Source organism: Mandrillus leucophaeus, unplaced genomic scaffold, assembly GCF_000951045.1.
Source record: "Mandrillus leucophaeus isolate KB7577 unplaced genomic scaffold, Mleu.le_1.0 Scaffold91, whole genome shotgun sequence".
In the NCBI taxonomy this organism is placed as follows: domain Eukaryota; kingdom Metazoa; phylum Chordata; class Mammalia; order Primates; family Cercopithecidae; genus Mandrillus; species Mandrillus leucophaeus.
In genome coordinates, this window is record NW_012109919.1 from 4832302 (window position 1) to 4859613 (window position 27312).

General features: G+C 38.3%; 1 long non-coding RNA gene across 1 annotated transcript in view; it reads right to left on the bottom strand.

The window, feature by feature from the left end:
* Positions 1–27312, bottom strand: part of LOC105531816 — a 72663-nt gene that overhangs the window by 38418 nt on the left and 6933 nt on the right. Inside the window, exons 2-3 of the long non-coding RNA XR_001004863.1 lie at positions 14333–14474; positions 12074–12186 (exon numbers count right to left, since the gene is read on the bottom strand). This is a non-coding gene — a long non-coding RNA (uncharacterized LOC105531816). The remainder of the gene's footprint in view (positions 1–12073; positions 12187–14332; positions 14475–27312) is intronic.

Below are 27312 nucleotides of genomic sequence, written 5' to 3' on the forward strand. Positions count from 1 at the left end.
ATTAGCTGGGTGTGGTGGCTGTAGTCCCAGCTATTTGGGAGGCTGAGGCAGGAGAATCGCTTGAACCCAGGAGGCAGAGGTTGCAGTGAGCTGAGATCGTGCCACTGTACTCCAGCCTGGGTGACTGAGTGAGACTCTGTCTCAAAAAAAAAAAAAAAGAAAAAAAAAGAAAGAAAAGAAAAAAATGCATATTCGTCTTTAAATAACCTTGTCTGGCTACTATCTAATATTGGTCCATATAAAGCTAAATATATCTTCTCTTTTCCCAAACCCAAAGGAGAGAAAAAGTAAAAATAAGGTAGCTTAAAAATACATTCACAGTTCTTTATTAGCAAGCGCTTCAGTCAAACCCCAGGTGTAATTTTTCTCCTAATCACAAAGTGTCACTAATGACATTTTACAAATATATTGACTGTATTTTCTTGAGAGCTGTTTATAAAGTGGATACCATGGTTCATCCAGGTGTTTGGCCACCTTCCTTACTTAGCAGGATTGACTGGAGATCCGATCTGCCCAAGTCTGCTGTAATCTGTCCTTTAGAAGAGAGGGAATCAGAAAACCCGGATGCTACCAAAAATGTCAATTCAAGTGAAAAGAAAACACATCTGGCTTTTGAAGACCCTGAAGTAGTTGAAAAAAGATGATGGGTATTTTTGACTCTAAAGCTCATTCTAAGGCGGGGAAGAAAAAAAACCAGCAGATCCCTTTGCTTTTCCAAAGAATTTTTTTGAGAAATGTGGCATTCCACAGAAGAACACAAAACAGCTAAAGCTTTTAGATGGAATTAAAACAATTGCTGACATTATTTAGAGCTAAACTACAGGCAAGGAAAACATTGAATGATCCAAAATCATGTATGTGGCATTAAAAAATATATATATTGAAATGGGGAAAACAGATTCAGAAGAAATGATTTGTAAGGATGTGGTTAAAACTATTTATATACTGGGTTCTATTTGTTTTACAGCTAGTGGTACACGGACAGCATGAAAGGTTATCTTTGACAAGGTTTTAGCTATTATTTTCTTCCAGTGAAATGGTATTTCTTGAGAAAAAAAGGTCTTTGGAACAAAATAACAATAAATCCTGATTTAGATACATAAACCTGCCATTGATATCACATAATATCAGTGTTCTTTCTCACTCGATACAGGCGTTTTAAAGATAAATGGTAAAACTGAACTGGAAATCCATCTGGCCGGCTGCCTGCTCTAATGAATAACCCCACTTTGGCTCGTGCAATGTAAGCAGAAAGTTCTCTCCCGGCCTCTTTCGTCTGTCATGAATCTACAAGACAGCCGACATAATATCTGGGCGACAACGGTGCGCTAACAGTGCAGTGACTTCCATTTTCTTTGCTTTCTATTGATTTTCACTTAATAACTGGCGAAATACTAAACGTCCGCCCTGAGTACCTAATAAATCCTGCCTGAGCTTTTTATTGAGGAGAATTTAATAAAAACAACCATTGTGGCTGAGGGATTTTTCTTCTGGACAGAACATAGGGGTAGGGGACAGCGAGGTTGGGGCAAGAGGAAGCCATTTGATTTTTTTTTTGTTTTTTCAAACAGGACTTCTTCCCTTTGGAAAGCAGTGTGGTGGCAGTGTCAAGAATGCCTGTGTGTTTGCAGCAGGTTCCTTCCAAAAGCAGCTGGAAGTGCCACCTCCAGGCCGTCTGGCCAGTGTGAGGAAAAGAGGCTGCAAGGGCTTGGCAAGAAACAACTTTCTGCTCCTCTGGTATCCCCTGATAACTGATTTCAAGTTATGACCAAGGACTTCCTTATCGCTATCAGTGGCTGTCAAAAATTTATAAGCATATTCATTTCCCTATTCAACTTAATTGGTATTTTGGATTTGACACTAGAAAAGCAAGTTTGACTTGCCTGTTGGAGTCCAAGGGTATCTCCAGCAGAATTCTAGACAATGAAAGAAAGGGTAAGTGTCTGAGGGGAGGGGGTACTTACAAGTTATTCCATTTAATGCTAATTTGAGCCTTTCAAATTCATTTTGGGGCAATCAAAGAGCAAGAGGTCTATGCATGGTTTTTTAAAACACAAAGAAAATTGGGAAGCCCATGCATAAACTTCTAGAACAATTTCTGTTGTTGATGCTTTAAAAAAAATCCTTTTCTTTTCTGTGATGTGATCTTTTAAACTCATAGCACAACTTATGGCTCCCTCTACTTCCTATATTTTAATTGATCTTGAGGTTATTTTCAAGTCACTGGACTTAATGAACAAATATTTTAGAATTCTTCCTTTACATACACTCATTCCTGTCTCAATAAAGTGTCTAATCAAGAATTCATATGTGTAGAAAATAAAAAAATAGAAGTACATACCCTTAAAGTGAAGTTAGTTGTTTCTGTGATTTTATAAAATCCATGGACCTCAAGTTTGAGTATCATTGTTATAAAAAACACAGTCACTCAAGCCATGCATGACACAATTACTCATTAACTGGGCAGCTTTTCCTACAGAACATGGGAATATGGGGACAGAGTGGTCATGTGATAATGATGCAGGCTTCATGTCATAGACCAATATTGAAATCCTAGCTTTTCCTCCTCTGAAGTTGGGTTACTTTGTCCATGAAATGGGGATATTCTTGCCAAACTGGCATGATTGACATCATCTCACCAAAATCTCAACAAGCATATGGGTATCCAACAGATGTTGTTGATTTATTTTCACTAGGGTACTTCGATAATGAGAAGTAGTTAATCAACCAGGTTAGGGTTTGAAATTGACCAAATCTCAGAAATCACCCTGATGCGACTTAACTCTTCTCTGCCTCAGTTCCCTTATCTCTAAAATGGAGCTAATATCAAAGTTTTTGAAACCCTGAAAAGAATTAATGCACATTAAGTCCTTAAGAGAGTTCCTGATGTAAATTGTGGACCTGGGGTGACAACGGTGTATCAATGTAGGCTTATAAATTGTAACAAGGGGGAGGGGGCTGGGTGGAACAGGGGAGGTGGGGCAGCAGTCAGGGGGCAGGGGCTGTATGAGAAATATCTGTACCTTCTACTCGATTTTGTTGTGAACCTAAAACTGTTCTAAAAAATTAAGTCTATTTTGAAAAGTTTCCCTGCACGTAGAAATACTCCAAAAATGTTGGCTCTTATGATTTACAAATAGTGCTCAAAAATAACTGAAAGCAATTTGTGAATCTTTACAAAGAAGAACTTGACCGTTATGTCATTCTGATGATGGGGCTTTCATTTAATTTAGATAGCAATGCCTTTTTGTTAACTTCGATTTTTCTTTTTGAGTATTATATGGTTTCTGTGCCCAATTCTTGCTGAAAGGGGAAATGGAAGTAAAAACCTTTAGTATTTTCCTTTTTTTGATTATTTGATTTCTTCTCCTTTTCAGAGCAGTCTCTTTTACATTCTTGTGAAACCTCATCTGTTCTTCCCTGGGCAAAACGTGTTGTTTTCATTGTGTTAGATAGTCTAACACTGGAGAAAATTCAGCAGATTACAGTGCACATCCCCAAGTTGCAATGTGGGGATGGACAGTTCAGACGTGGAACTCTCAGGTATTTGCCGGACTGGTCCGTGTAAGACCTCTCATCGGTTCGCATAAAGGTGTATTGCTATTCAGATAATGTCTTCCCCTGCTCAACAAAAGGTTGTTGTACTGAGCTGTGATTGTGACAAATGATTTACTATTAGGAACATTCTGTAATTATTGTTCGGTGGGACCGCAGACCGATACATCATTAACATGATAGACGGCCTTTTATATCAGCAAAAATAACTAAATTAATAAAAATGGCTTCATTCCAATCCCTGTCAGAAAGCCAATACTCAGAACAATCAAGTAGCAGTGATACCTGAGAAAGCCATAGTTTATATCCCCCAACAAATCAGGTTTTATGCATAAGCAATAAAATATTTGTATATATAATCTCTGTAATATGGATCTGTATATTATAAGAGATTTTATGGAGATCAGCTCTAAACAAAAATATAGGATATATAAATATTTTCTTCCAAATGATTTAAATTTATGTTTTTATGCAATTGGATTGCAGTTTTAGAATATTAGAATTTGCCTTTGACATCTTTTCTTTCAAGATGTCTTAAGCATGGAGACACATTTTAATGTAGAGTCTACAGACTAAAGTTTCTTTTTTCCTTTCTCTTGTTTTCTTCTCTTTTTCCTTTCTCCCTTCTTTCCATCCTTTCTTTCCTTCTTTCTTCTTTCTTTCAATCCTTTCCTCCTTTCTTTCTTTTCATCAATAAACCCCTAATTTATGCTTTAAATCCTTAGCCTCACATTTCTGACATTTCTACCCAGAATGAGAGGAAAGAAAGATCTATTCTGAGTACTCTGTTGAAACAGACTTATAGAAACGAAATGCAGGCTACAGGCATTCATACAAAACCTTTGAGGTCCTCCTAAGTAGAAATCACAATTACATTTCTAGGTTTTTTTGCACTTTAGTACTGAAAATAAATTTCAATTAAAAAATGGACCATTATAATAATGGAGACCTGCATGGAAATCTAAGACTAGGAGCTCTCAAGAAATCAGAGAAGGGATAAAACAGAACACAACTCTTTTCTATTATTTTCTTCCTTACTTACTTTCTCTCTTTCAGTATATTTTTGTCTGCAATCTCATATCCAAAACTCTTGGGATGAGATGTGTCCTGTAATTCAGAACTGTTAGGATTTTGGAAGATGTCTTGGCCACAAAGCCCAATACTATCTGCCATCACCAGGGGGTCCAGGGTGGCATCCATTAATATGTATGCAATGGCACATATGAATACGCACTAACTGGGATAAATAAAGACTGCATCGTCCACATAGGTGTGGGTCACATTTTGCTACAAATTAAATCAATTTAGGTCAAAAATAAATGTTGTGTAGATACTTTTAGATTAAGGAATTGCTACTGAACTGTTCAAACCAACTCTAAGAATCCTGTTAATTTAAATATAATTTAATTCACCTTGAATCCATTCATTTTGAACATTTTTTAAAAGACTTTAATTTTTTAGAGCAGTTTTAGTCTCACAGTAAAATTGAGAGGAAGGAACAGAGATTTCCCATATACTTTTAAATTTTTATTTTGAGACAGGATCTCGCTCTGTCACCCAGTCTGGAGTGCACTGGCACAATCTCAGCTTACTCTAACCTCCGCGTTCCAGGTTCAAGTAATTCTCCTGCCTCAGCCGCGTGAGTAGCTGGGATTACAGGTGTGAACCACCACACCCAGCTGATTTTTGTAGTTTTAGTAGAGACAGGATTTCACCACATTGGCCAGGCTGTTCTCGAACTCCTGACCTCAGGTAATCCATCCATCTCGGCCTCCCAAAGTGCTGGGATTACAGGCATGAGCCACCACGCTGGGCCTCATATACCCTCACATTCTTACATGTAGTGCCGTCCTCCCAATTCCACCAGACAGGTGCCTTTGTTACAACTGATGAACCTACAGTGACACATCATCACCACCCGCAGTTCACAGTTTATGTTAGTGTTCATTCTTGGTGTACTTTCTGTGGATATTCCATTTCATTATACATTTGTCCTTTTGCACATTCTGACAAGGTTGTTTCACCCTTTTTTTTTTTTTTTTTTTTTTAAATAGGAGACAGGTGTCTTGCCATGTTGCTCAAGCTAGTCTGGAACCCCTGGGCTCAAGCCATCCTCCTGCCTCAGCCTCCCAAAGTGAGGGTATTACAGGTGTGAGCCACCATACCTGGCTTTTTCCACTCTTTGCAGGACCTTGAAAATAATAGAAATCACCACTTAATGGATACTCAATAAATACACTTTATTGGTTGAGTAACTGGTATTGTAACATCGTAGCCTTTTAGAAATGTGCTCCTGTGACTTCATACTTCTACAGAAGTTGGAAGGATCTAAATGCTTCAACCTCTGATAAACTTTATTCACTGATAAATTTATTCTCAGAAATGTTCATACTTTGTGGAAAAGGTATAAAAATAGTCTATAATTGTCTACATAGTAGATATTTTATTAAGTGAAGACATTATTTTCAAAGCCAGATTTCTATCTAAAATGATTTTGAAAAATGTTATCGTAGCTCAGTTCTTCCAATGCCATTGGCATAAATGAAATCAGTGTCAGTGGCTGGCTATAAACGGAAGAGTTGTACAGAATTGTAGCTCAAAGATGCTGAGATGATATGAAAAGTCATTTTAATTCTGAAACTAAAGAAAGGAAGAGTATTGTGCAAGGTGAGGGGAGGCATGCAGGTAAGGGATTCGGAGCAACCTTTCCTGGGTAGTCAGTGAGAGAATCATGCAATTGTTTTTATGGCTAAAGCTTGATTGAGACCTATTTTAAAACTCGTCTTTTCTGCTTTGGCCTTCTCTTAAAGGAAGACAAATGCCCTTGAAAAGGAGTCTTAAAAGTATGATTCACGGACTTGGGAAGAATTACAGGATGCAGACAGCCTAGAGTGGTGCCTCCTCCCCCCAAAGGAGTTCACATTTCCTTCCTCTTAATCTGAGTGAACCATTAAAAAGTTAGTCAGTTCCCTGGAGACTCTTCCCAAGGAATCTCCTAAAAGGAAATACCCTGCACTGGAAAGGTAATTTACCTAGACAGGATTTAAAAACCTAAGTTCCTGTTCAGAGATAACCAGTGACTTTATATGGGCTGGTGTATTGCTCCTTTTAAGGATTCTCCCCTGAAGTTAGTTAACAAGTCAAAAAGGTAGGCAGAAGAACATCAAGAAAGAACACACTACCCTTGCACATGTTATCTATTTATTTTATATGCAATTAAGTCCTCACACGGATAGTTTCACTACTGTTGCAATATCAAACTGTAAATATGCAATACATTGATTTTTTTTTTTTTTTTCCTGAAAAATAGGCTTGTATTCAAACCAGGAACATTTTGTGTTCTATTCTGAGAATGTTTTTAATTATTTTAGCTAGTGGGAAAACTCTTTTCTTCGGGATAGGGATGTGGGAGGGGAACAAAAATCTGTGCTCTGGACCTCAGGGAGTGCTGTGGTAATTCAGTTTCTGAGGTCTTCAGGAAGCAGGGCTTAGGAGTTGATTCCCTTTTATGGCTAAATAACTCTTATGAATTTGTCTTTTCAAAGTCCACTGGAAACTGGAAAGAGGAGCATGATTACAGAAAGCTGCAGCTGTGAATATTTGCAAAGCAGCTTGGTTTCCCATCTCTGTCAATTCCCTCTCCCCTGCCCCCCACCTCCAGCAACTAACATGTTAGCATCTTTTGCAGTAATATGATAGAACTGTCAAGAATGAATGAGGACTTTAGGCCGTATTAATTCCCATCAACAAACTAATGTCTAATGTTTTGTAGGCTCCAGATAAGAAGTTGACCACTGCATTATATTTATCAATAATTTTTGCATTTTCTAGGGTTAGGTTCATGGAAGGAATTTTTTTTCCTGATGGTCGTGAGAACGCTGTCAAGATTTTGTTGCTCAAATATGATCAGAACACGCATTTGTCGTTTGCACACTTTTTCTTGGAAGGAAATGGAGAGGAACTGTAAACATGGAGAAACGCAGAAAAATCCAAACGCTGGAGTTGGAGTTGGCTTATATAGGGAAGCCTCTGCATATTGAAACAAATCAGGGAGACTGGGTCAGGCCAGGCAAGAGAGGACAGCACATTCTCATCTTTTACTTCTTCTGAAATTGGAAGTACAGGATTCTGAAATGCTGGTAGATTAAACGAGAACAACAAGCATCTTATTGCCTCAAGGAACTTAATGTTTTGCAGCCACAGGGCAGGATTCCGATATCATACTTTATTATCACAAACTAAAGTCAAGAAAGAAAGAAGTTTTGAGAATGCCTGGATTGGTATGTTTTCAATAAATAATACAACTCTTACTGTGTGAAATGAAAGGCAGATCGTGGGAAAATGTATGATTCTATTTATAGTCAAATTTAAATTATCTGATTATAGGACAAAATTAGGAGAGACTTTAAACCTGCCCTTTTAGTGCCTAATTTGCCACTAAAAATAGTAAAACTACTCACATTTGATAAGCAATTTATCTTGTTATTTGTTGTCCTATGAACTATGAAAAAGAACTAAGAAAAATTCCCTTCTTTCTTTTTTCTTTTCATAAAACTCAATCCAGTGCCTGCATATTATATTCACATTTTTCTTGTGTGCTTCCTTTTGTATGTTTTGGCCACACTGGTGGAATTTTCTATGATAAGAGGACCACCAATCCAGTATGCGTGGTGTGGGGTTGGCCCATTGAGTGGGCCTCACTGGGCCTCCGGGGAAGAGGGCCAGGAATTCACAGGGCTTGATTACCACCAGGACTTTTTCTGCTTTTAAGTTAACTATGTTCTTCCTGGTAAATCAACGCCTCGACTTTGGAGATTTAACATCAGCTCTGTGATTGAGCAGAAACTCTGAAAAGAAGATGTCCCAGCAATGCCTACCTGAACTTTCCCCAAGCTTGTTATAAGGAAAATAAGAAGGTGTCCTGAGAAAGGGAGTCATTGGATGTGGAACCACCAGGGGGACTTAAATATTATTAAACCAGCTTCCATGGTGACGTATGTAAACAAAAGTAAAAGCGTCTTTATACATACAAGATAAACATCATTTAGCTTTTCATTGTGTGTCCCTAACACTTGCGTCTGCCTGCTGCGCATATTTTCTTTTTAAAAAAGCATAAAATTAAATTTACCAGGACTCATCCAATTGTGATTTCTCTATTTACTTCCTATGATCTAACACAATCTGGTAAATATTTATGGGACACATATACCATTAAAGTGACTGGGTTATATGTTGGTGAAATGAAGGTAGAGTAGTTAATACTGGAGACTGGTCAAATGGCTCTGTTAGTATTCAAATTTTCTGTTCTTAATATGGTTGTTAGTATTTTGTTTTTGACAGGTTTGATTTTATTACTGTGACCAATTTTTTATCTCTCCTTGTATCCATGACCTATGATGTGTGATTTTCACGTGTGACTTAAGGAGGTAAGTATACGAACTAGTCCCTTGACTTAGGGTTACCCATATGACTTGCTGTGGCCAAAAGAATAAGGTGGAAGTGACAGCACGTCCTAAGAGGCATTGCATGGTGTTGCTTTCTTTCTTATAATTGTGCTTAGCCACGAGCGCACACCTGGCCAGCACCGTGTGTCCCAAGGGGAAGACGAAGAACACAGAGAACACAATCAGCTGAGCCATCCCAGCCAAGCATAGCTGTGATCAACTATCTCCCAACTGATCTCCAGATGCATGAGTGATCATAAGCCCTAGCTGTCTAAAGCCACTGCCTTTTGTAATGGTTATATAGCAGTTACAATAAGATGTATTCTTCCATTCATTTATTAATTTTCAAACATCAGTTGGACACTTCCTAAGCCCCAAGTTCTGTGGCAGAGACCTGAGATACAAAGTGCAAATTTCCAGGGAAAACAGAAAAATGGAGCAGTAAATAAAATAGATGCGCAAAGTGCTGAGATAAAAGTGTGCCTTGGGTACTATGGTGAATCCTTAATAGGATGGTATAAGAGGCATTCTGGAAGAGGGATAATGCCATGCGAAATTTTGAAGAGTGAATAGGGATTCAGAAGGCACTGACATTGGATTTTGAAGAGAAAAAGAGTAGAAGGGCATTCTAGGCAGAGAAAGCGCATAGCATTTGCAAATACCCTCATGCTGAGAAGGAGCCTGGTACTTTAAGGCTGTAGCAAGGAATGTGATAAAAGGAGGAACCATGCTTTGCATTTTTTTTTTTAACTCAACATGGTGCTTAACGTAGCCGAGTCAAGTATGGTTAAGAGATGGCTTGGCAGTACTATTGGGCACTGTCTTAAGTGGAAACTAGAGACAATGTCTAAGAAAAGTCACCTTAGAGGTACCCAGCATCCTATGTGAATTCAGACCTAATTGCTTGAGAATGTCAAACTAAGGCAGGAAGTCTTTTGATTATTTGTGGTGTTTTTCTCTTCACTTCCTGCTTTGATCCTATAGCACAGGAACTAAAGTATTCTAAGGGAAACTACTTCCTTGGTATTTTTGGCGTGCCTCTTACCAGGAAATTGGTGGAAGTGTCAGGGGTACCCTTTTCAAGAGATTTCCACTTAAACCAAGGGGGGGTGGGGGGGTGCATCAACTCCCTAACTATTTAAGGCTTTAGTCATTTGTGGTTTGCATATTTTCTCCATCATAAAACTTCGTTGAGAAACAGTTAGGAAGTCCTTAAAGGTCCTATCATCACTTTATCTTAGCTGCCAAGTTATAACTCTGCCATTTATATGAAACTATTAAGTAGAGAGATCTAAAACATAAGTATGTTCCAATTGGAAAGAGGTTGTAAGGTAGATCACCTGGCGGTTTTCCCCTCATTTACCAAGTGGGAAGAAACTGCCCTAAGCAAAAAAAAGATATATTGGTTCAAGCTCCCATTAATTGTGGACAAAAATGGAACTATACCTCTGGTTCCCAAGCTGGGGTGCTTAGCACCACCCAGCTCATGGATTCTTGACTTTTTATGTAGCACACATTAAACCTAAACCATGGACAAAACTTAAATAGAGAAAAAAACAAAGTGTTTCAAATGTCTTAAAGCAAGAAATAACAAAAAAGAAAATGGCAATTGGAATCTTTAAGAACTGAAGGAATTTGCTTCTCAGGTATCAGGCTAGTGTTAGAATGGTAAAACAATTAGTAAGCTTGGCATGTAGGTGTATGAAGTAGGGAAAGATACAGGAGGGGAAGAAGAGGAAAGAAGACACTACATCTTTAAATTGAATTGAATGTTCTGTGACTTTAAATGAAAGCTCTTCTGTTGTTGGGCAAATAAATTTAAACCACTTAACATGGCAGAGAAGGTCAGGCAAGCTTATTATAGTGATCATAGCGTTACAGCTATTGCGATTGACCGCTGCTCTCTGGAATCACCAATAATCAGAGACCGCAAGCTGTGTTTGCAGAGAAAGGTCATCATTCATTTTTTTCAAAGCATTAATATCTTTTGTTTGTTTGGCTCAACATGAAACAGGAATCGATAGAGGTAATTCACAGAGCAATTAGCCCCTCATCTGTCAAACGGCATCTGGGTGTATTTAACAAAAAGACCTTTGGAAAGGTTTAAAAAGGAAGAAAGTGCCTGTACGATCAACAATTTATATTTTCTACATGACATGTTGTGTATGTATCTGTAAAAAGGGGGGCCTTGGGAGTAAGAAAATATACATAAAGCATGCTATAAATCTACACTTCAGTGTTATGATGTTGCAGTGTAGAGACAGACCCTAAAAAGCTCAGATTACATCCTCATCCCGTTCCCAGGAAGACAGCAAGCAAGTAGCATTTGGGGTCTTTGTACCATGTTTGAACACAGCCGTAGTACATAGACTTCCTGAAAAAAAGACTTCCAGGTAAAAACATATTGTGGACACTGTAACAAATTGGAGAGGGTCAAGCATCAGGAACACATGTTCCCTTTTGGCTTCAAAGCCTGTGATATTTGTGCTGGGCTAGACTGTTTCCAAGACAGGTCACAGCCTTGCTGTGACGCCCATCAGCTGGCTTGGGAAGAAGTCATTGATGGAGACATCTTTCTCACTGCTCACCAGTGGCCACACCACTCTTGTATTAACCCAGTCTCTACATCTAATTTGCCAATATTGGAATGAAAAGCAAAATGCAAAATTAAATTAAAAGACATTTTGTACTCTCAAAAATGAACTGTGATCTGGGTCTGTTTTTCTTTATTGAATTTCAAATGTGTGTACTATGGAATGAATGCAATACATATCAAATACGTGGACTTTAAAAAAAAAATCAGCCTAGAGACTTGTCTACACGTTTACACGAGTGCCGTTACTCTCAACAGGACCAGATGTATTTTTGAAATGTATTTTCTTTTCAATTCTGGCTTTTTCTCCTCGTTTTTTTGTTTGTTTGTTTGTTTTTTAACTCTTCTTTCTTTCTCTCCCCCTGTACTCCCACCCCAGCCTTCTGCCTTCCCTTTTATTTGGGTCCTCTCCCAGGCCATAAAATGATTGCTAAAAATGAAGTCACAAGATATAAAAGAAAGTGACAAAAGTTTTGCATACCTTGTGGCTTGTTTTGGGTTTTGAATTTAATTTTTTTTTTTTCCTTAATGTCAGAGCATTCCAACAGGTTCCTTATCCAACTCTAGGGCTCTTTCTGGATAGCTATGTCTTATCTGAAAATTATGTAATATAGTTAATTTAAAAAGCAAGCAGGCCAGGCACAGTGGCTCACGCCTGTAATCCCAGCACTTTGGGAGGCTGAGACAGGCAGATCACCTGAGGTCAGACGTTCAAGATCAGCCTGGCCAACATGGCGAAATCCTGTCTCCACTAAAAATACAAAAATTAGGCCGGGTGTAGTGACTCACACCTGTAATTTCAGCACTTTGGGAGACCGAGGCGGGTGGATCACGAGGTCAGGAGATCGAGACCATCCTGGCTAACACGGTGAAACCCAGTCTCTACTAAAAATTAACAAAAAAATTAGCCAGGCATGGTGGTGGGCACCTGTAGTACCAGTTATTCAGTAGGTTGAGGGAGGAGAATGGTGTGAACCCAGGAGGCGGAGCTTGCAGTGAGCCCAGATTGCACCACTGCACTCCAGCCTGGGTGACAGAACGAGACTCCGTCTCAAAAAAAAAAAAAAAAAAAAAAATTAGCCAGGCATGGTGGCACATGCCTGTAGTCACAGCTACTTGGCAGGCTGAGGCAGGAGAATCACTTGGGAGATGGAGGCTGCAGTGAGCCGAGATCACGCCACTGCACTCCAGCCTGGGCAACTGAGAGAGATTCTGTCTCAAAAAAAAAAAAAAAAAAAAAAAGGCCAAAAACAAACAAACAATAACAACAGCAACAACAACAAAAAACCAAGCAGCTACAATTAACTTTGAGTAGAGTCACACTGTGAAGAAAATATCAAAGCAAAAGACTGAAGAAAATCCTCAAGTAATGTTGTCTTAGAGTGGAGGGATTATGGAGGTTATTTTTGTTTCATTCCATTTCCCTATTTTCAAAATGTTCTTTTTTTCTTTCTTTTTTTTAGGCAAACTTTCACTGTTGTTGCCCAGGCTACAGTGCAATGGCACGATCTCGCCTCATCACAACCTCCACTTCCCGGGTTCAAGCGATTCTCCTGCCTCAGCCTCCCTAGCAACTGGAATTACAGGCATGTGCCATCATGCCCGGCTAATTTTGTACTTTTAGTAGAGACGGGGTTTATCCATGTTTGTCAGGCTTGTCTGGAGCTCCCAACCTCAGGTAATCTGCCCACCTCGGCCTACCAAATTGCTGGGATTACAGGCATGAGCCACCATGCCCAGCCTCAAAATTTTCTATAATAAACATATCACTCTTTAATTGGAAAAAATAAAACATTACTTAAAATTAATGCAGTAACACAAATAAGACAATCATGTTTTTGTACATGCATTGTATTTTATACCGACCCAGATGACCACATTTTGCCTTTTTGTAAACACTGCCAGGCACTCTATAGAATTCTGTAGACATCTTAATAGAATTTTTCTGGGCAAAATTAAAATCAGTTCTTAGAGCCTTATGAAATTGTACACAGGATGTAAAACTGAAGTTGAGGAGACTAGCAAGAAGTATTATAGCTCATGGTAAATCTAATTTTCTGAAATTATGACATTCTGTTTTAAGAGAATTTCATTGTCAAATATATGGGTTCATCTTATTTTTCTGAATTTGGAATTTAATCCTGGAGACATTTTGACACAGTATTTTCTTCCTTCCAACTTTTTTTTTTTTCTGTTTATGTGAGCTGTATTAGAAGCTTCCATACATTCACTAAATGGCTTCCTTTAATTAGATGGATTCTCTATAACCCACAAACACTGGCTAATAATTATTTTCCAGACTTCCAGTTACTAAAGCAGTCAGCAGTTGCCCAGGCTCTATTTTGCTTTCATGAAAATGCTATAATATACTTCAACAACAGTCCAAATCATCCCACCTTCCAAGTGGTTATTCACAAGCAGGGGTCATTATTTCCTTGTTAGACTCTCTTAGGGGTGGGTCTGGTTTCTACGGGCTTTGCACATTCTTCTGATTTGTAAATCAAACCTGAGTTACAAAGATGGACTGCCACCTCCTCCGGGCTCTGCTTAGTGTCACAGGGGTACAGTTCATCAGACAAACACCTCATAAGCATCAGTTCTGGCTGCCTTCCAGGGAAAACCATGTCATGCCATTGAATAACACTTAGGACCCAATCTTTCATCCTCCTCCTCCATAACTAAATAAATTGGGTAAAGGTCTTGCCCTGTCTCAAGATAACAAGAAGTTTAAAGAACTTACTAGTGTTTCATGTTGCAGACACTATGCTTTAGAGGAGTGAACAAAAACAAGATGGCGGCTTCCCTGAAGTTCAAAGGCAGTTCTGATAGCAAATGAATACTGACAATCCTTCGTGTTTCCCTCATGGGCACAAATAGTCCTGCTGAAAACAGGAAGGGGATTTGGATTGAGGGCTGAAAGAAAATGAGCATAGACTTTTCTATCGCTATCCTGCTCAGAACCTCATTATACAGAGCAGGGGTCAGCAAACTTTCTCTGTAAAAGACCAGAGGGTAAATATTTTATCCTTTGTGGGCTATACCACTTTCTTCACATCCACTCAACTCCGCTGTTCTAGTGTGACAAAGGAGCCACTGACAATCTGTAAATAAAAATAAGTGTTGACTAGGTTGTAAGAAAACTTTGAAATATGAATTTCATATAATTTTCATGTGTCACAAAATAATATTCTTAAGAATTTTTTTTTTTTTTTTTAACCAGACATTTCCAAGTGTAAAACACATTCTCATCTGACAGGTGATACCAAAGCAGCCATGGGCTGAATTTGCTTCTCCGGTCAGTTTGCTCACTCTTGCTCTAGAATTCAGAAGTTCAAGTTCACGCTTGTGAATCAGATTTTACAGAACCGAGGGCCCTTCTTGGCTCTCTCTCAGTGTAGTGACAGCTGCTGTTACCATGTAACTATCATCTCATGTGAATAAAGGTGTTTTTCTTTCATTTGAATCTTATCTTTTGTTATTTGAGAAAAGGCTCATTAAACTTTTTAAACTCATTGAATTTAGAAGAGAGTCTTAATTATGTGTGACTCAGGCATTGGAGGAGAATATGCATAACCAGACCAAATTAAATTTTGTTTCAGGTAAAATCCAAGATAGTCTAAAAAGGCAATAGAACTTTAAATGATTGTTTATTCAGGCAATGAATATATAAATAATTGGTAAATGATTTTGAAAACTGGTGACAAAAGAAAATGTTCCCTTTCTAATGCAAGTTGGAATAAATCAGAGTACAAACTCTACATTTATGTGTGTATGTATTTTATATAATAGAAAGATATGAATTAAAATGTTAACAACATTTATGGAGATGGTGGAATTACTTCTTTGTGCTTTTTTCCTACATTTTAAATATTTTGCAATATGGTTACTGCTTGTATTTAGGGGGGGGAAAAAAACAACTAATGTTACAAGAATATCTTTTGCTCCCAATTTTTAAAACTGTTTTCATGAAGAGACCTATGCCTCTGTAGCAATCTTGGACAAGGGATCATGAAATAATCTGCATGATTCATTGACCGCTGGAAGGCTTTGTGATAGCATTGAAGATAACCTTCTGTGAGCTCATAAAAATAATTACCTGAAAGTTGTACAAATTCAGCATTTTTATGACATGCAAATAAAGAAAAGGAAGGAAGAACGTGAGATAACACAAGTAAGATCTCATAAAAGGGACAGCAATAACTATATGTAAAAAAAGAAATAATGGATGTTACTAAGTTCTGTAAAATGTTGGCGGGTCAATAGAATTAAATGAGAAAGAGCCAACAAATCTCCCTCTTTTGCTATTCAAATGATGAACAAAGCACCAATTTCTCTCTGGCATGAAAATCTTATTTATATTTATGACCAAAGGTGTTTTTTAAAAGCTTGCCTTCATCTTCATTTGTAAGTTTCTTAAAAAATTGGCTGAAGCCAAACAATGAAACTTTCATTCATGAGAACAATGTAACAACAACAAAAAATTCTTCTGTGCATTGTTTAGTGGGTTTTTTATTTCAAATTTTTTTTAAAAAGCAGATCTCAACCCACACCCTAACCCTTAATTCCTACCTACATATTTATTCCTAGTATATTCTAGACACCACCAGGAAGGGATACATATGATAGTTTATGTTTTTCTTAATTTAAAGAAAAAGATCTTGAAAGAAGCTATCAGAAAAAAAATGTTATATTAAAGAGTTGATGGGTGCAGCACACCAACATGGCACAAGAATACATATGTAACAAACTTGCACGTTATGCACATGTACCCTAGAACTTAAAGTATAATAATAATAAATAAATTTTTTTTTAAAAAAGATATATTGCTAAGTGTCTAGTTTTAAAAGATCAAATATCAAAATGTATTTATGTGGTTCACCACTTCAAGATAAGCAAGTGTATGAGAATAAAAGAAATAGTGGCTTCTCAGAAGTAAAATAATGACATTTTAGGCATTTGATACCTTTTTGCCTGAAAGCATCCAACTTGGTCATTAGATTTGGTGTGTCAATAATTTTAGAAAGAGGATACTAATAGAAATACACCTGAAAGAGGCATTATTGGGTGTATCTTCCCTTCTCTCTCTTTCCCTGCTTCTATTCCATAGAAACCTAGTTTCCTAGTAATCTACTTGACTGACGGACTTGTAAGGGAGAAGAAATTATAGCTGCAGGACCCGTCCACTTTGCTTCAGCTTATCAAACGTACTCACCAATTTATGTTCTTAGCACTTTTCCACAGTCTGACAAGAATCAGGACTATTCCAGGGCTTTTTGAGCAGTCCTGTCTCTTGGGATGGTGACCTTCTATCTTGATAATTCAGATCTAGTCACTGGTACCACACACAGGCCACTGATAGATTTTCAGCCTGCTCTAGGTGAATGAAGAGGGAACGTGATTGCAGACTTTAGTTTTTACTCCTCTATATTCTGATTTAAAAATGTACTTTAATATTCAAAACTCATCTGCAAAAGATTCAACTCCCCATCCTTAGCTGCTGATTAAAAGCTTATAATAAATGAAGGAGATGGATGATGTGCGCCTGTCCGTTTTAGTCGGGGACATACCAATAGACTCACTAAATTTATGAAGCTATGTATGAGCGCTAAGTGAGTTCTACAGAAAACGTTCTTAAAAATTGCAGACTTCATAATTTGGCAGAGAGAGTCATGGAAGACTTTGTAGAGGAACTAAAGTGTGAGTCAGACCTTAAGGATGAGTAAATTTGGATGGGTACAGAGAAGGAGAGGCAAGAGAAAGTAATGAACCATGTTGATGACTACTATTACATTGTATCTGAGGACCTCTGTGGGTTCTGTAAATGCTGTCCCATTCCATTCTCATTAGATGAGGAAGCTGAAACTCAAAGAATATACAGTTTTCCAAAGATTGCATAGCTAAGAAATATGGAAAGATGGACTCAAGCTCAGATTTGCCTCATTCTGAAGCTTACGTTCTTTTCGGTTCACTGAACTGTATCAGAATGTTTTTTAGAATGCAGACTGACAGGAGCAAGAGTGAGGAGGTGTGAATAAACACAAGCTTCAGGATGACAGAACTTCCTTCCTGGAAATAACGGTTGGGATGAAGCAGTGAAAACAATTTTTTTTTCTAGGAAGAATTTCAAAATGAGATTCCACCTGCTTAACAAGCATTTTTCAAACCTGAATTATTTTCTGATTGCAAAAGTATTCCATGTTAATTGTAGAAAATTAGAAAACTATAGAATCACCAGCAGTAGAATCAAACAGAACTGCTATTGTTAATGTTCTAGTGTATCATCTTCCAATCTTTTCATATTTTTTCAAATATATCCATATTCAAGTATATATTAGTTTTATAAAATTGAAATTGTGCTTTTTTTGTATTTTGATGTCTGAATTAGTAATGTATCACCACCATACTCCATGTCTTCTATATTCTTTGGAAACATTTTAAATAAATATAGAATATTGCATCCTATAAGTTACCATAGTTTATTAAACTTCTATTGTTGAATGTTGATGTTATTTCTAGTTTTTCTTAATTATAAATAATGTCTATGTCATCTTATAAATCATTTATCTCTGATTTTTCCTGAAAAAACAATTTTTTAAACAAAATTTCAGCTTGGCTTATTTCCCACTATACAGAAAATTTAAATCAAAATTTAAATTGTATATTATCCTAGGAACTGAAGCTCAGGTCAGATTCCTGAGAGGATAAACCAATATCCCAGCAGAGGCTTGACCCAATTATTGTCATCACTTTAGAAAGTTAAACTCTTCCATATCAGAGAGAGGAGTGGAGGGAGAGAGGTTGAAGGAGAGATTGAGGAAGAGGGGACAGAATAAGAGAGAAAGAAATACTGGTTTTCTTCCCTCAGGAATCAGATACCTGTTCTCCAGGTAGACAAATTTTATTTTATTTTATTTTATTTTTAAAAAGATCAGACTCCATGGTAGTCCTGTGGGGAGGTAGAAAAGACTCTTTTTAGACTGTGTCCAAGTGGCTATTTTCTTTTTTAAAGCCTAGTCACATCATGGTGATGGATTTCTCCATTTGGGAGCATCATGCAGTGAAGGAAACCACCTGGGCTTAAATCCCAGTTACTCAGTTTCACAGCTCTGTGGCTTTAGACAAGACTTTTAATTTCTCTCCCTCTCGGCATCCACAGGGTAAGAGGGGATAGGAATGCCAACTAAAAATCTTTGGATCCTGACAATTAAATCAAATTACGTAGCATCAGGCAATCACAAACAACTAGCTCTTTCCTCCTTCCTTTCTTCTACCCTTCTGCTCACTGAGAGCAGGATTTTTTCTTCTCTTTTCTTTAGATTTCTTCATTGTAAAAAGCAGAGTTCATTCATTCCAAAAAATTTTAAATCTCTTGGCACCAAGAATTCAAAGCATGGTCCATGCCCTTACAGAAATTACAGTCCAGTGAAAACTACAGGAAAGCTAACATGAATGACAAGGTCAAGAGAGAGAGACGTTGGTACAAAGTCATGTGCTCCCAAATAAAGGAGGGCCGAATTTATTGGAGAAAGGGGATCAGGGAAGTAACCCTTGATGAGATCTTACAGGATGAGCACTTGCTCGCCAAGCAGGGGAAGGAAAGTGAGCATTCTTGGCATGGGATAGCTCTTACCCTGTGGTAGTGAGGAGAGGGTTAGTGGTCAGCAGAAGGGCGTTTAAAAGAAGCTAGAAGTTGTTAAGAAATGCCGCTTCCTCTGCAGAACCCTTTCTGGTTCCTTATACAGGAAACCCTCTACTGCCTTAGGACTTTAATTGCGCCACATCTGTGGATTTCTTTGACATTTACTACTTCCTGCTTTGCATTGGAGATATTTGTGTACATATTTTACTTTCATTATACCACTAGAGAAACAAGAGACTGTTTTATCCTTTAATCCTGGTATTAGCTGTAGTACCTTCAACTATATATATATATATTCCATTTATTTATTTTAAAATTTCCCAAAGTGTCCCCATTTAGGGGGGCACAGTAGACACTTTGTCCCTCAACCTTTGGGTTTAAACCCCCTTCAATCAATAAGTAAAATTTTATTTTACTTTTTTATTTTTTTAGAGACAGAGTCTCTCTTTGTCACCCATGCTGGAGAACAGTGGTGCAATCATAGCTCAAGGTAAACTTGAACACTTGGAATCAAGTGATCCTCCTGCTTCAGCCTCCCAAGTAGAGTAATGAGGACTACATGTAAGAACCATCATGCCCTGTTTCTATTATTTCCTTTTTTTCAGAGATGACATCTTTCTACGTTGCCCAGGCTGGTCTTGATCCCCCTGGCCTACAGTGATACTCCTGCCGTGGCCTCTCAAAATGCTAGAATTACAGGGGTGAGCCATCATGCCATGCCTATATAGACCAGGCATGGTGGCTCATCTCTGTAATTTTATATATATATATAAATACATATATAATTTATATGTATATAAATTTATATATAAAATAAATTTTATTTATAAAATCACCCCTGTAATTTCTTAAGAAAGCCTATATGTTTCACACTTATTCCCTTCATTATAGTGGGGCTCTTGGTCTTTTTACTTACAAAATTCATGTTGGGGAAGTTTACTTATGAACTTCATACTGGGAAATACTTTGATATGAACTTCATATTGGATACTTCTGAACTTCAATATGAACTTCATATTGAAATGCAGCCCATTCGTGTTACAACACATTGCATCCCAACCATTGGTAGGTATGTAACACCTCCTCCTTCATTCATGAAAACCATCTGAGCAGGTTTTGATCTTGCTATCAAAGAAATGGATTTCTCCTAGTATCATAGATTTTTCAAGAATAGACAATTTACCCGCCATTCAATTTAGAGTTCCTTGGGCAGAGTCTATGACCTGACAAGGAACTCCAGGAGATTGTGATTTGCTAAGTTCCCAGCAGGGATGGAGAGTGGCTGGGGTCCTTTATGGTTGTGTGGCCAATTTAGAGACATTTTGTCCCTCAGCCTTTGGGTTTAACCCCCTTCAATCAATGGACTACAGTTGGCTTCAAGTCAAACTTGCCAAGGAGACTGTTAATATTCACCTCATCATCTTGGTTATTATGGGTAGTAATATAAGCAATACTATATTACAAGAATATCATTTATAATGGCTTACATTTATTGAACATTTACTATAGCCAGGCACTTTGTAAATACTTTGTCAATAGTAACTAAATTAATACTCAAAGTAATTCAATCACTTGGTTACTATTAGCATTCTCATTTAATAGATGATAAATTGGAGGAGAGAGAAATTAAGTATTTGTTACTTGCCCACAGATCACACCTGGTAAGTGAGGGATTCTGAATTCAGACCAAAAACGATATTGCTGTGAAATCTGGGCATGTATTCTTTATGCCATTTCATTAATCCTTGAAATGACCCAGTCTGGAAGACATCATTGCTCCCATTTTATAAACAAAGTGCAGAGAGTTTAAGTGACTTGCCCAAGTCCACACATTGAAAATTGATAGAACTAAGCCGGGTGCAGTGGCTCACACCTGTAATTCCAGCACTTTGAGAAGCCGAGGCAGATCACCTGAGGTCAGGAGTTTGAGATCAGCCTGGCCAACATGGTGAAACCCAGTCTCTACTAAAAAAATACCAAAAATTAGCCAGGCGTGGTGGTGGGTGCCTGTAATCCCAGCTACTCAGGAGACTGAGACAGGAGAGTCACTTGAACCCGGTAGGTGGAGGTTGCAGTGAGCTGAGATCACGCCATTGCCCTCCAGCCTGGGCAACAAGAGAGAAACCCTGTCTCAAAAAAATAATAATAATAAAATAAGAAAAGAAAAGAAAAATGGTAGAACTAGGATTTAGAGCTCAATCTATCCAACTCTAAAGCCCAAGAATACGACTCTAGGCTCCCTACTCCTGTTTAAGGTTTCAACACCTTCCGGTTATAAATGTGTGGTATATGCCATGTACCTATGGGCATTATCAGGCGATAGTTTTCTAGGATGAGGGAGAAGTAAATAAGGTGGTATCCTAACACTAGTATTTTATTCATTGAGACCAACTGAAGCAAGATTTGATGAGTCTAAGAATGGATTAATTTCAGGTTATTTGAGATATTAGGAACATTTCTTACTGATCCACTGCTCTGCAGTGAAAACCATAGTCACTTTACCATACTTAGTTATGGTCCACTCTTGAGGCTATGATTTAGGGACAGAAGGGGTCAAGAATACAGGTAAAATAATGAGAAGGAAATGTTCTAAAGGAGTACAGATCTAGCATGCAGTAGGCAAGAGCATGAACTTCTTTTGGAATACTGAATTGATATAAGTCGAAGAATAGGGAAACCAAATATGGCTTCTTGTTCAGAACCAAGGTTGGTATGCAATTAGACCCCTCCTTTGGTTTGGCAGGAGGTGGAGATGTAGGTAGCTCCTGGTTATGACCTCAGGGTTTGTGTTCAATAGGATATATGTGATAAATGAGTGTCAACGAATTGATACCAGTGAATTCATTGCTTAGGGACTCCTAAGTGGACAGCTTCTTGTCTGGTTATGATGGTGATCATGTTTATACTCCACCAAATATCTTGGAGTTTTGAAAATGGCCTAACGAAGTTGCTGACTACAGCAAACTTCTGCTAATTAACCTGAAGTATCTATCTCATGTTTCTTTTTCCTTCAGTTAAATGGTCATACATCGCTTAACGTCAGGGATATATTCTGAAAAGCACGTCGTTAGCCTATTTCGTCCATGTGCGAACATCATAGGATGTCCTCACACAGACGTAGATGGCATGGCTGACTACACACCTAGGCTGTATGGTATGGCCTTTTGCTCCTAGGCTATAAACATGTACAGCACTATAGGCAACTGGAACACAATGGTAAGTATTTGTATATCTAAACATATCTAAACACAGAAAAGGTACAGTAAAAATCTAGTCTTATAATCTTATATGACCACTGTTGTTTATGCAATTCATTGTTGACTGAAATGTTGTCATGCAGCCCATGACTATACATGATAAAATTGTCAAGTTATCATTTTATTCCCTGAAGTACCAAAAGAGACTTAGCAGAATGCATAATGCAAGGTATGATTCCTTATCTATTTTGAGGATGAAACCAGTGATGTGTGTTTATTTATAGATTGTTCTTACAATTGTCCCTCTTAAATGAAACCTGACAATTGGAAGGACCTGCAAGAAATGACAATGAGTGCTCCTAAATAAATAAGGTTGTATGGAAGCAAGGGACTTTCCTCCCAAGTACATAACTGAAATTGACAAAGCAGTCATGCTTTGCTTCGTAACCATCAACAACTGGTTATACAGTAAATAATCCCTTATCAATCTAATTATATATTCCTGTTGCTTATGTTAAATTATTGAACAGTTCAGAAGGCAGTTATTTTGGTTAGATTGGCAGGTAGGGTAGTTAAACTCTTAAACCTGTAACTGGTTTATTGAGGAAGTTAAAACTGGATATGAAACAAAACAGGTTCTATTGTGTTGATTGTGATTTTATTTCATTTTCCAATCCTGACCTTCAGCCATGTTATGTCAGAATCCCGTTTCACATTAAAAAAAAAAAAAAAAAAAAACCTTGACACTATCCTGTAGCTTTCCAGTCCCTCACAGATATAAAACTTAATTTAGCCTGTTTTATTTATTTATTTTTTTGAGATGGAGTCTCACTCTGTCGCCCAGGCTGGAGTGCAGTGGCATGTTCTCGGCTCACGGCAAGCTCCACCGCCCAGGTTCACGCCATTCTCCTGCCTCAGCCTCCCGAGTAGCTGGGACTACAGGCGCCCACTACCACACCTGGCTAAATTTTTGTATTTTTAGTAGAGATGGGGTTTCATCATGTTAGCCAGGATGGTCTCGATCTCCTGACCTAGTGATCCACCCTCTTCAGCCTCCCAAAGTGCTGGGATTACAGGCGTGAGCCACCGTGCCTGGCCCAATTTGCCTATTTTAAAATTAACATCTCATAATGATTTTAAATTTCGTCTACTCCTTTCCACCAATGGCTTCTAGAACAGACTAGACCCTGTCTGCTTGGGTTAGAAATGGGAGAAAAGAGTTTTCCTCTATCATCTCATTCTTCTCCCCGTTCTTGGTCAAGCTCTTCTGGCTCTCCTGACCTGACTGGGACCAGGAAGGATTGAAAGCACATTTGGCTTCCCCTGTCCTTGAATGACCTTCTAGTGTTGAAGGGAGGATGTCAAGCATGAGAGAGAAAGAGGAAGGATTTATCTAAATTGCTAGGTCAGATTGGGGCAGAGTCTTTGGCTTCACTGATTCTCTTCAGCAACTATCACTCATGATGTAGCCTTTCTCCCTGAGTTGGTGTAGCTTAACCACCAGCACTTTTTTCTGAAGATCTGCACATTCCTTTGACATCCAGAAGGTTTTATCCCCCTCTAGATCAGCTTAGCAGCCTTCTGACCCATTTAATGTCCCCACTTTCTTAGGTGGAAACAAAAGAACCACTGAGTCCTCTTTGCACATTCTGAGGGACAAGGAAACCACTGGGGGGTAAAGAGAAAAGATTCTTGCACCATCTTCCCAGGTACATTTCACACCACAGCTCCAGCAGTCTCACCCTCATAGGCTGATCTGATTGGCTTCCTAGTGGACTTCTTATGTCTGATGACCTCTTTTGACCAATCTTGGGCACAGTCTTAATGGACACTTCACTTAGAAACTCAAGTAGGCACGTGTCAAGTCATGCAAAATTCTCCCTCATCATGATCCTCTTCTCTGTCAAGGCAACACTGGAATGTGCTATAGCTTCTTGACTCCAGCAAGCACCTAGAGGGGGAGCAAGAATTCAGTTTCCCTTTGTCAAAGGGGCCCCCAAGCTCTACATGCTATTTTCTTGAAGTCCCCATTCTGGCCCTCTGTTAACTTTGGAATGAAGAGGAATTAGTCTCTTCCCATGAACATGAATTCCTCAAAGAGCTGAGATAGTTTCTTCACCATGATACCCTCTGTTTGTAGACCAGAAATAAGATATAAAGCTGAGAATGGGTGATCAATGGCCACAGATCTCCATTCACATCACTTGGGGAATGAGCTACCTACAGGTGGCTCATTAGTGTCTTGAGACAGACTATAAGGTTCCAGTGATTCTTGTTTTTTGTAGGTTCTGATTGTTGATTTCAGGGAAATCTAAAATGTTAAGACTCACTGTGTATATACAGGAGCTAACCAGGATGTGTTTTGTTTGCAGGGGCCAAATGGATACAATATCACTCCCATTTCTCCTTTCCACTGCATCATCTGTCATGTGAAAAGTGAATGCATTTAGATTCTCCAAAATCAGAATGTTGGTGCCAGAAGGGAGTTGCCAACAATCTTCCACCAATTAGTAGTAGAACTGGAACACTTTTCCTCCTTGTTTTAGCCTGAGTTCTTTCCAGTTGCAGTCATGCCTTTAACCACAATATCCATTTGTGATCTTGGATTTGTCTTGTGTCTAATATTTGAGGGACAGAGGCGGGGAAAGAAGCAAATGAGGTTACCAGAGCTGGTTTTGTTTTCAAGGGTCAAATGGGTACCATGTCACTTCTACTTCTTGTGCCCACTCCATCCCTACTTCCGGAAGAGCCAGTGTATATTCTCCTTCTTCCCCTCAAGTGTCCTCTAGAGTTTTCCACACTGCTTCTTAATACACACAGCTCTGCTCCTTGCGCCTTACTGGAAATAGGCTCAGTGCTGACGGGATCTGACCTATTGGTGGGTGGAGGGGAATGAAAGGTCAAAGCTGCATTTGACCCTTTGTTCCACAGACTTACTTCATAGCTGAGCAGTCACATTTTGATTTAAACTTCTTTTTTTTCTAGGCCCTAGATCAGTTCCTTACCTTGGAGCATGCCCCCTTTGCTGATCTCATACATTTTTATTTTATTTGATACTTGATGTTATGCTTGGATTATAGAACTTCCATTCGGTAAAGGTTCTGTAACAAATTGTTCTTTTGTACAATTGCCAGATATCTCAGACTAAAAACATATTGGGGGGAAAAAGCCAGATAAAAAATTAAATGAAGGCAAAATTAGAGGCCTGCTAATAAAATCAGATTTTCCTGACACTTTTAGTCAATGCAAAAATAATTGTAGGAATATAAAAGGTTTTTTATGGTCAATTATTCTTGTCTTAGTAAGTATCTATAATCATAACCCCTCAGAATAGGTAATAATCCTCTGCAGAGGGAAGTGAGACTTCCCCACAGAACCATAAGGAAAGTAAAATGTTATCATATGCATGCGTAAAGTATATTAATATTGAAATGTGCTGGCTGTAAGGTCAGGTGGGTAGGTAGCTTTTTTCCCACCATATATATATATGTATACTATCTGACTTTATTGGACTGCTGACATCCAATTGATCTGCATTATTCTTAGCTGGCAAGAGCCTATGTACCTAAATGTCTCAGATAATAGGTATTACAGTATTAGGTAAAAAGCCTCCATGCAGTCTACAGCAATATCAAAAAGGTAGAAAGTGTAAAATAAGGGAGATTAAGATGACACCAGAAAGCGTTGAATGAGGTGTCATTTTGCATTTAGAGAGACAACCAGGAAAGTTAAGACAGAAGAAAAAAATGCCCCTTCCTTACCAGCTGCCCTTAAAGGTTTACAAATGATCTGTTAACAGAAATGAGTTTCTCTTGGGCTTCAGACACCATTTATTACGCTGGGAGAGAGACAAAAAAGGAGATGGAAAAGACTGGCAAATTATGCTTATTTGAAGGCAAAATGCTTCCCATCAGCAACATGATGAAAATGTACCAAAGGTGTCAGCCAGATGTTGACATGTTAATATTTTTCATGAGGTCTTTCACTGAGGAATGAGTACAAAGAACTTTTTGGGTGTTCTTTAGAATATGAATTGAAATGCATTGTTATGCTAGCCGCCTTGCCTGGGAAATCACGATCGTATTTGATGATGAAGAGGAAGAGGAAGTGTGTCCTAAATAGGGGGCTTGAACCTCGATTCCCTGGCTGCCTCCCAGATGTCTTGTGCTACGAATGGGCTCATCTGATCTCTCCTAGTCAATTTCATTCTGGAAAGTAGCCAGTGGGCCTAGTTCACGACCCAGTGATGTCATTATAATTCATTCTCCCTCACCACAAAGACTTCGGAACTTTCCAATTTACAATGGGTCTTTTTAATAAAGAAGAGTGTCATGTACAGAATTTTTAAGTGTTTCTAATGATTTATCTTTTTTTTTTCTTGTTATAGCCTCAAAAAGGCCTATCTTCTTTGTATGAATGGACTATCAAAATCATTTAAAGAATTTTATACCTTTGTTAAAGTACACGATGTGTTTTATAGGCTGAAAGAGGATAACTGAAGCTTATTATAAGAGAACATTGTGTCCGAACAGAGAAACTTTACATTTTATGCATAAAGAATAGAGAATCTAAAATTTCATATGACTTAGGCCATGCTTCATCATGAACACTCACAGAGTAATTCTAAGTAGGAAATACGCCATTTTTAGGGATGCATTCTGTGTTTTGAGACTGGATTTATAAGATGAGGGAGGGGCTGGGGGCTGAGAGAGACATATGTAAGTCATTTCAGAGCACAAGCTATATCATCCGTGTGTTCTCTCAACACCTCTCATGGACTGTAAGGAAATATTCACTGATGAAGATTACATACGAGTTGAACTCAGCATTGGAGAGTTAGGGCTGTCTCCCAGAACCTCACCTCCTTGAACTTGGTTAACCCTC